Source organism: Oncorhynchus mykiss, chromosome 19, assembly GCF_057628025.1.
Source record: "Oncorhynchus mykiss isolate SJ-2025 chromosome 19, ASM5762802v1, whole genome shotgun sequence".
Lineage (NCBI taxonomy): Eukaryota > Metazoa > Chordata > Actinopteri > Salmoniformes > Salmonidae > Oncorhynchus > Oncorhynchus mykiss.
The window spans coordinates 3342501-3352500 of record NC_143040.1 but is presented as its reverse complement, the minus strand read 5'-3'; the positions used below and the strand labels follow the sequence as shown (position 1 = coordinate 3352500).

General features: G+C 43.1%; 1 protein-coding gene across 1 annotated transcript in view; it reads right to left on the bottom strand.

Annotated features, from left to right (window-relative positions):
- Positions 1-10000, bottom strand: part of LOC110511317 (serine protease HTRA3) — a 29897-nt gene that overhangs the window by 18276 nt on the left and 1621 nt on the right.

Below are 10000 nucleotides of genomic sequence, written 5' to 3'. Positions count from 1 at the left end.
AGGAGAGAAGAGGAGGAGTAGAGAGGAGGAGTAGAGAGTGAATATTGTTGTTGTTGTTGTAGTAACTCTGCATACAAAGGAAAAGAGATGAGGAAGAGGAGGAGAGAAGAGGAGGAGAGAAGAGGAGGAGAGAAGAGGAGGAGAGAAGAGGAGGAGAGAAGAGGAGGAGAGAAGAGGAGGAGTAGAGAGTGAATATTGTTGTTGTTGTTGTAGTAACTCTGCATACAAAGGAAAAGAGATGAGGAAGAGGAGGAGAGGAGAGGAGGAGAGAAGAGGAGGAGTAGAGAGGAGGAGAGAAGAGGAGGAGTAGAGAGTGAATATTGTTGTTGTTGTTGTAGTAACTCTGCATACAAAGGAAAAGAGACGAGGAAGAGGAGGAGAGAAGAGGAGGAGAGAAGAGGAGGAGTAGAGAGGAGGAGTAGAGAGTGAATATTGTTGTTGTTGTTGTAGTAACTCTGCATACAAAGGAAAAGAGACGAGGAAGAGGAGGAGAGAAGAGGAGGAGTAGAGAGGAGGAGTAGAGAGTGAATATTGTTGTTGTAGTAACTCTGCATACAAAGGAAAAGAGATGAGGAAGAGGAGGAGAGAAGAGGAGGAGTAGAGAGGAGGAGAGAAGAGGAGGAGAGAAGAGGAGGAGTAGAGAGTGAATATTGTTGTTGTTGTTGTAGTAACTCTGCATACAAAGGAAAAGAGATGAGGAAGAGGAGGAGAGAAGAGGAGGAGTAGAGAGGAGGAGTAGAGAGTGAATATTGTTGTTGTTGTTGTAGTAACTCTGCATACAAAGGAAAAGAGATGAGGAAGAGGAGGAGAGAAGAGGAGGAGAGAAGAGGAGGAGAGAAGAGGAGGAGTGAAGAGGAGGAGAGAAGAGGAGGAGTGGAGAGGAGGAGTAGAGAGTGAATATTGTTGTTGTTGTAGTAACTCTGCATACAAAGGAAAAGAGATGAGGAAGAGGAGGAGAGAAGAGGAGGAGAGAAGAGGAGGAGAGAAGAGGAGGAGAGGAGAGGAGGAGAGAAGAGGAGGAGTGGAGAGGAGGAGTAGAGAGTGAATATTGTTGTTGTTGTAGTAACTCTGCATACAAAGGAAAAGAGATGAGGAAGAGGAGGAGAGAAGAGGAGGAGAGAAGAGGAGGAGTAGAGAGGAGGAGTAGAGAGTGAATATTGTTGTTGTTGTTGTAGTAACTCTGCATACAAAGGAAAAGAGACGAGGAAGAGGAGGAGAGAAGAGGAGGAGTAGAGAGTGAATATTGTTGTTGTTGTTGTAGTAACTCTGCATACAAAGGAAAAGAGATGAGGAAGAGGAGGAGAGAAGAGGAGGAGAGAAGAGGAGGAGAGAAGAGGAGGAGAGAAGAGGAGGAGAGAAGAGGAGGAGTAGAGAGGAGGAGTAGAGAGTGAATATTGTTGTTGTTGTTGTAGTAACTCTGCATACAAAGGAAAAGAGATGAGGAAGAGGAGGAGAGGAGAGGAGGAGAGAAGAGGAGGATAGAAGAGGAGGAGTAGAGAGGAGGAGAGAAGAGGAGGAGTAGAGAGTGAATATTGTTGTTGTTGTTGTAGTAACTCTGCATACAAAGGAAAAGAGATGAGGAAGAGGAGGAGAGAAGAGGAGGAGAGAAGAGAGGAGAGAAGAGGAGGAGTAGAGAGTGAATGTTGTTGTTGTTGTTGTAGTAACTCTGCATACAAAGGAAAAGAGATGAGGAAGAGGAGGAGAGAAGAGGAGGAGAGAAGAGGAGGATAGAAGAGGAGGAGAGAAGAGGAGGAGTGGAGAGGAGGAGTAGAGAGGAGGAGAGAAGAGGAGGAGAGAAGAGGAGGAGAGAAGAGGAGGAGAGAAGAGGAGGAGTAGAGAGTGAATATTGTTGTTGTTGTTGTAGTAACTCTGCATACAAAGGAAAAGAGACGAGGAAGAGGAGGAGAGAAGAGGAGGAGTAGAGAGGAGGAGTAGAGAGGAGGAGAGAAGAGGAGGAGTAGAGAGTGAATATTGTTGTTGTTGTTGTAGTAACTCTGCATACAAAGGAAAAGAGATGAGGAAGAGGAGGAGAGAAGAGGAGGAGAGAAGAGGAGGAGAGAAGAGGAGGAGAGAAGAGGAGGAGTAGAGAGGAGGAGTAGAGAGTGAATATTGTTGTTGTTGTTGTAGTAACTCTGCATACAAAGGAAAAGAGATGAGGAAGAGGAGGAGAGAAGAGGAGGAGTAGAGAGGAGGAGTAGAGAGTGAATATTGTTGTTGTTGTTGTAGTAACTCTGCATACAAAGGAAAAGAGATGAGGAAGAGGAGGAGAGGAGAGGAGGAGAGAAGAGGAGGAGAGAAGAGGAGGAGAGAAGAGGAGGAGTAGAGAGGAGGAGTAGAGAGTGAATATTGTTGTTGTTGTTGTAGTAACTCTGCATACAAAGGAAAAGAGACGAGGAAGAGGAGGAGAGAAGAGGAGGAGAGAAGAGGAGGAGTAGAGAGTGAATATTGTTGTTGTTGTTGTAGTAACTCTGTATACAAAGGAAAAGAGATGAGGAAGAGGAGGAGAGAAGAGGAGGAGAGAAGAGGAGGAGAGAAGAGGAGGAGTAGAGAGGAGGAGTAGAGAGTTAATATTGTTGTTGTTGTAGTAACTCTGCATACAAAGGAAAAGAGATGAGGAAGAGGAGGAGAGAAGAGGAGGAGAGAAGAGGAGAAGAGAAGAGGAGGAGAGAAGAGGAGGAGAGAAGAGGAGGAGAGAAGAGGAGGAGAGAAGAGGAGGAGAGAAGAGGAGGAGAGAAGAGGAGGAGAGAAGAGGAGGAGTAGAGAGGAGGAGTAGAGAGTGAATATTGTTGTTGTTGTTGTAGTAACTCTGCATACAAAGGAAAAGAGATGAGGAAGAGGAGGAGAGAAGAGGAGGAGAGAAGAGGAGGAGTAGAGAGGAGGAGAGAAGAGGAGGAGTAGAGAGTGAATATTGTTGTTGTTGTTGTAGTAACTCTGCATACAAAGGAAAAGAGACGAGGAAGAGGAGGAGAGGAGAGGAGGAGAGAAGAGGAGGAGAGAAGAGGAGGAGAGAAGAGGAGGAGTGGAGAGGAGGAGTAGAGAGTGAATATTGTTGTTGTTGTTGTAGTAACTCTGCATACAAAGGAAAAGAGATGAGGAAGAGGAGGAGAGGAGAGGAGGAGAGAAGAGGAGGAGTAGAGAGGAGGAGAGAAGAGGAGGAGTAGAGAGTGAATATTGTTGTTGTTGTTGTAGTAACTCTGCATACAAAGGAAAAGAGATGAGGAAGAGGAGGAGAGAAGAGGAGGAGAGAAGAGGAGGAGTAGAGAGTGAATATTGTTGTTGTTGTTGTAGTAACTCTGCATACAAAGGAAAAGAGACGAGGAAGAGGAGGAGAGAAGAGGAGGAGAGAAGAGGAGGAGTAGAGAGGAGGAGTAGAGAGTGAATATTGTTGTTGTTGTTGTAGTAACTCTGCATACAAAGGAAAAGAGACGAGGAAGAGGAGGAGAGAAGAGGAGGAGAGAAGAGGAGGAGAGAAGAGGAGGAGTAGAGAGGAGGAGTAGAGAGTGAATATTGTTGTTGTTGTTGTAGTAACTCTGCATACAAAGGAAAAGAGACGAGGAAGAGGAGGAGAGAAGAGGAGGAGTAGAGAGTGAATATTGTTGTTGTTGTTGTAGTAACTCTGCATACAAAGGAAAAGAGACGAGGAAGAGGAGGAGAGAAGAGGAGGAGTAGAGAGGAGGAGTAGAGAGTGAATATTGTTGTTGTTGTTGTAGTAACTCTGCATACAAAGGAAAAGAGATGAGGAAGAGGAGGAGAGAAGAGGAGGAGAGAAGAGGAGGAGAGAAGAGGAGGAGTAGAGAGTGAATATTGTTGTTGTTGTTGTAGTAACTCTGCATACAAAGGAAAAGAGATGAGGAAGAGGAGGAGAGAAGAGGAGGAGAGAAGAGGAGGAGAGAAGAGGAGGAGAGAAGAGGAGGAGAGAAGAGGAGGAGTGGAGAGGAGGAGTAGAGAGTTAATATTGTTGTTGTTGTTGTAGTAACTCTGTATACAAAGGAAAAGAGATGAGGAAGAGGAGGAGAGAAGAGGAGGAGAGAAGAGGAGGAGAGAAGAGGAGGAGTAGAGAGGAGGAGTAGAGAGGAGGAGTAGAGAGTGAATATTGTTGTTGTTGTTGTAGTAACTCTGCATACAAAGGAAAAGAGATGAGGAAGAGGAGGAGAGAAGAGGAGGAGAGAAGAGGAGGAGAGAAGAGGAGGAGTAGAGAGTGAATATTGTTGTTGTTGTAGTAACTCTGCATACAAAGGAAAAGAGATGAGGAAGAGGAGGAGAGAAGAGGAGGAGAGAAGAGGAGGAGTAGAGAGGAGGAGTAGAGAGTGAATATTGTTGTTGTTGTTGTAGTAACTCTGCATACAAAGGAAAAGAGACGAGGAAGAGGAGGAGAGAAGAGGAGGAGAGAAGAGGAGGAGAGAAGAGGAGGAGTGAAGAGGAGGAGAGAAGAGGAGGAGTGAAGAGGAGGAGTAGAGAGGAGGAGTAGAGAGGAGGAGTAGAGAGGAGGAGTAGAGAGTGAATATTGTTGTTGTTGTTGTAGTAACTCTGCATACAAAGGAAAAGAGATGAGGAAGAGGAGGAGAGAAGAGGAGGAGAGAAGAGGAGGAGAGAAGAGGAGGAGAGAAGAGGAGGAGAGAAGAGGAGGAGTAGAGAGGAGGAGTAGAGAGGAGGAGTAGAGAGTGAATATTGTTGTTGTTGTAGTAACTCTGCATACAAAGGAAAAGAGACGAGGAAGAGGAGGAGAGAAGAGGAGGAGAGAAGAGGAGGAGAGAAGAGGAGGAGTGAAGAGGAGGAGTAGAGAGGAGGAGTAGAGAGGAGGAGTAGAGAGTGAATATTGTTGTTGTTGTTGTAGTAACTCTGCATACAAAGGAAAAGAGATGAGGAAGAGGAGGAGAGAAGAGGAGGAGAGAAGAGGAGGAGTAGAGAGGAGGAGTAGAGAGGAGGAGTAGAGAGTGAATATTGTTGTTGTTGTTGTAGTAACTCTGCATACAAAGGAAAAGAGATGAGGAAGAGGAGGAGAGAAGAGGAGGAGAGAAGAGGAGGAGTAGAGAGGAGGAGTAGAGAGGAGGAGTAGAGAGTGAATATTGTTGTTGTTGTTGTAACTCTGCATACAAAGGAAAAGAGATGAGGAAGAGGAGGAGAGAAGAGGAGGAGAGAAGAGGAGGAGAGAAGAGGAGGAGTAGAGAGTGAATATTGTTGTTGTTGTTGTAGTAACTCTGCATACAAAGGAAAAGAGATGAGGAAGAGGAGGAGAGAAGAGGAGGAGAGAAGAGGAGGAGTAGAGAGGAGGAGTAGAGAGTGAATATTGTTGTTGTTGTTGTTGTAGTAACTCTGCATACAAAGGAAAAGAGATGAGGAAGAGGAGGAGAGGAGAGGAGGAGAGAAGAGGAGGAGTAGAGAGGAGGAGTAGAGAGGAGGAGTAGAGAGTGAATATTGTTGTTGTTGTTGTAGTAACTCTGCATACAAAGGAAAAGAGATGAGGAAGAGGAGGAGAGAAGAGGAGGAGAGAAGAGGAGGAGAGAAGAGGAGGAGTAGAGAGTGAATATTGTTGTTGTTGTTGTAGTAACTCTGCATACAAAGGAAAAGAGATGAGGAAGAGGAGGAGAGAAGAGGAGGAGAGAAGAGGAGAAGTAGAGAGTGAATATTGTTGTTGTTGTTGTAGTAACTCTGCATACAAAGGAAAAGAGACGAGGAAGAGGAGGAGAGAAGAGGAGGAGTAGAGAGGAGGAGTAGAGAGTGAATATTGTTGTTGTTGTTGTAGTAACTCTGCATACAAAGGAAAAGAGACGAGGAAGAGGAGGAGAGAAGAGGAGGAGAGAAGAGGAGGAGTAGAGAGTGAATGTTGTTGTTGTTGTTGTAGTAACTCTGCATACAAAGGAAAAGAGATGAGGAAGAGGAGGAGAGAAGAGGAGGAGAGAAGAGGAGGAGTAGAGAGGAGGAGTAGAGAGTGAATATTGTTGTTGTTGTTGTAGTAACTCTGCATACAAAGGAAAAGAGATGAGGAAGAGGAGGAGAGGAGAGGAGGAGAGAAGAGGAGGAGTAGAGAGGAGGAGTAGAGAGGAGGAGTAGAGAGTGAATATTGTTGTTGTTGTTGTAGTAACTCTGCATACAAAGGAAAAGAGATGAGGAAGAGGAGGAGAGAAGAGGAGGAGAGAAGAGGAGGATAGAAGAGGAGGAGTAGAGAGTGAATATTGTTGTTGTTGTAGTAACTCTGCATACAAAGGAAAAGAGATGAGGAAGAGGAGGAGAGGAGAGGAGGAGAGAAGAGGAGGAGTAGAGAGGAGGAGTAGAGAGTGAATATTGTTGTTGTTGTTGTAGTAACTCTGCATACAAAGGAAAAGAGATGAGGAAGAGGAGGAGAGAAGAGGAGGAGAGAAGAGGAGGATAGAAGAGGAGGGGTAGAGAGTTAATATTGTTGTTGTTGTAGTAACTCTGCATACAAAGGAAAAGAGATGAGGAAGAGGAGGAGAGGAGAGGAGGAGAGAAGAGGAGGAGTAGAGAGGAGGAGTAGAGAGTGAATATTGTTGTTGTTGTTGTAGTAACTCTGCATACAAAGGAAAAGAGATGAGGAAGAGGAGGAGAGAAGAGGAGGAGAGAAGAGGAGGAGAGAAGAGGAGGAGTGGAGAGTGAATATTGTTGTTGTTGTTGTTGTTGTAGTAACTCTGTATACAAAGGAAAGAGTGAAAGGTGATTCACTGCCATGGCATTTCTCTCCTAACAGAAACCACAGAAGAAGTGGCTCAGCAGAGCCGTTAGAACCCATTATTCACAGCCCTCCTCATTAGAACCTGACTTCTACATTCCATGGTGGAATACGGAACACAACATTACAGAAACCACAGAAGAAGTGACTCAGCAGAGCCGTTAGAACCCATTATTCACAGCCCTCCTCATTAGAACCTGACTTCTACATTCCATGGTGGAATACGGAACACAATATTACAGAAACCACAGAAGAAGTGACTCAGCAGAGCCGTTAGAACCCATTATTCACAGCCCTCCTCATTAGAACCTGACTTCTACATTCCATGTTGGAATACGGAACACAACATTACAGAAACCACAGAAGAAGTGGCTCAGCAGAACCGTTAGAACCCATTATTCACAGCCCTCCTCATTAGAACCTGACTTCTACATTCCATGGTGGAATACGGAACACAATATTACAGAAACCACAGAAGAAGTGACTCAGCAGAGCCGTTAGAACCCATTATTCACAGCCCTCCTCATTAGAACCTGACTTCTACATTCCATGTTGGAATACGGAACACAACATTACAGAAACCACAGAAGAAGTGACTCAGCAGAACCGTTGGAACCCATTATTCACAGCCCTCCTCATTAGAACCTGACTTCTACATTCCATGGTGGAATACGGAACACAATATTACAGAAACCACAGAAGAAGTGACTCAGCAGAGCCGTTAGAACCCATTATTCACAGCCCTCCTCATTAGAACCTGACTTCTACATTCCATGTTGGAATACGGAACACAACATTACAGAAACCACAGAAGAAGTGGCTCAGCAGAGCCGTTAGAACCCATTATTCACAGCCCTCCTCATTAGAACCTGACTTCTACATTCCATGTTGGAATACGGAAGACAATACAGACGTGCTCAGATACATGCTCAGATAAGTCATCTCAAATTAGGTTTCTGTAAAAGGCAATCTCATAAGCAAATAGCCTACAACTTCAGAAAACCAATGTTGAACATTCAAAACTCAGCCCTGGTAATGACTGTAGGGCTGTGATAGGCTAATCAAGTATAGCCTAAGAAACAACAGTTCTGATTGGGCCAGAATCCATAGGATAAATAAATGACATGGGAAGATTGGGTTTTTATAGGGCAAAAACAATAAGCCTAGTTCATTGGTTTAGCCCTTTAACTGAAGGCTAGTTTATTGTATTAGTTCTTTAACTGAAGGCTAATTTATTGTTATAGCCCTTTAACTGAAGGCTAATTTATTGTTATAGCCCTTTAACTGAAGGCTAGTTTATTGTATTAGTTCTTTAACTGAAGGCTAATTTATTGTTATAGCCCTTTAACTGAAGGCTAATTTATTGTTATAGCCCTTTAACTGAAGGCTAGTTTATTGTATTAGTTCTTTAACTGAAGGCTAATTTATTGTTATAGCCCATTAACTGAAGGCTAATTTATTGTTATAGCCCTTTAACTGAAGGCTAGTTTATTGTATTAGTTCTTTAACTGAAGGCTAATTTATTGTTATAGCCCTTTAACTGAAGGCTAATTTATTGTTATAGCCCCTTAACTGAAGGCTAATTTATTGTTATAGCCCTTTAACTGAAGGCACATTTATTGTTATAGCCCTTTAACTGAAGGCTAGTTTATTGTATTAGTTATTTAACTGAAGGCTAATTTATTGTTATAGCCCTTTAACTGAAGGCAAATTTATTGTTATAGCCCTTTAACTGAAGGCTAGTTTATTGTATTAGTTCTTTAACTGAAGGCACATTTATTGTTATAGCCCTTTAACTGAAGGCACATTTATTGTTATAGCCCTTTAACTGAAGGCTAGTTTATTGTATTAGTTCTTTAACTGAAGGCTAATTTATTGTTATAGCCCTTTAACTGAAGGCTAGTTTATTGTATTAGTTCTTTAACTGAAGGCTAATTTATTGCTATAGCCCTTTAACTGAAGGCAAATTTATTGTTATAGCCCTTTAACTGAAGGCTAATTTATTGTTATAGCCCTTTAACTGAAGGCTAGTTTATTGTATTAGTTCTTTAACTGAAGGCTAATTTATTGTTATAGCCCTTTAACTGAAGGCTAATTTATTGTTATAGCCCTTTAACTGAAGGCTAGTTTATTGTATTAGTTCTTTAACTGAAGGCTAATTTATTGTTATAGCCCTTTAACTGAAGGCTAGTTTATTGTATTAGTTCTTTAACTGAAGGCTAGTTTATTGTTATAACCCTTTAACTGAAGGCAAATTTATTGTTATAGCCCTTTAACTGAAGGCTAGTTTATTGTATTAGTTCTTTAACTGAAGGCTAATTTATTGTTATAGCCCTTTAACTGAAGGCTAATTTATTGTTATAGCCCCTTAACTGAAGGCTAATTTATTGTTATAGCCCTTTAACTGAAGGCAAATTTATTGTTATAGCCCTTTAACTGAAGGCTAATTTATTGTTATAGCCCCTTAACTGAAGGCTAATTTATTGTTATAGCCCTTTAACTGAAGGCTAATTTATTGTATTAGTTCTTTAACTGAAGGCTAGTTTATTGTATTAGTTCTTTAACTGAAGGCTAGTTTATTGTTATAACTTATTGGAAGAAGTTTGGACCCACCAAGAATCAAACACCAAGACACCAAACTGAGCAATCGGTGTAGAAGGACCTTGTTCAGGAAGGTGACCAAGAACCCGATGGTCACACTGACAGAGCTCCAGAGTTCCTCTGTGGAGATGGGAGAACCTTCCAGAAGGACAACCATCTCTGCAGCCCTCCACCAACCAGGCCTTTATGGTAGAGTGGCCAGACAGAAGCCACTCCTCAGTAAAAGGTACATGACAGACCGGTTGGAGTTTACCAAAAGGCACCTAAAAGACTCTCAGACCATGAGAAACAAGATTCTCTGGTCTGATGAAACCAAGCCTCACGTCTGGAGGACACCTGGCACCATCAATACAGTGAAGCATGGTGGTGGCAGCATCATGATTTAGGGATGTTTTTCAGCGAAAGGGACTGAGAGACTAGTCGGGATCGAGGGAAAGATGAACAGAGCAAAGTACAGAGAGATCCTTGATGAAAACCTGCTCCAGAGTGCTCAGGACTTCGGACTGGGGCAAAGGTTCCCCTTTCAACAGGACAACGACCCTAAGCACACGTCCGAGACAACGCAGGAGTGGCTTCGGGACAAGTCTCTAAATGTCCTTGACATCAGCCAGAGCCTGATGGAACATCTCTGGAGAGACCTGAAAATAGCTGCACAGCGACGCTCCCCATCCAACCTGACAGAGCCTGATGGAACATCTCTGGAGAGACCTGAAA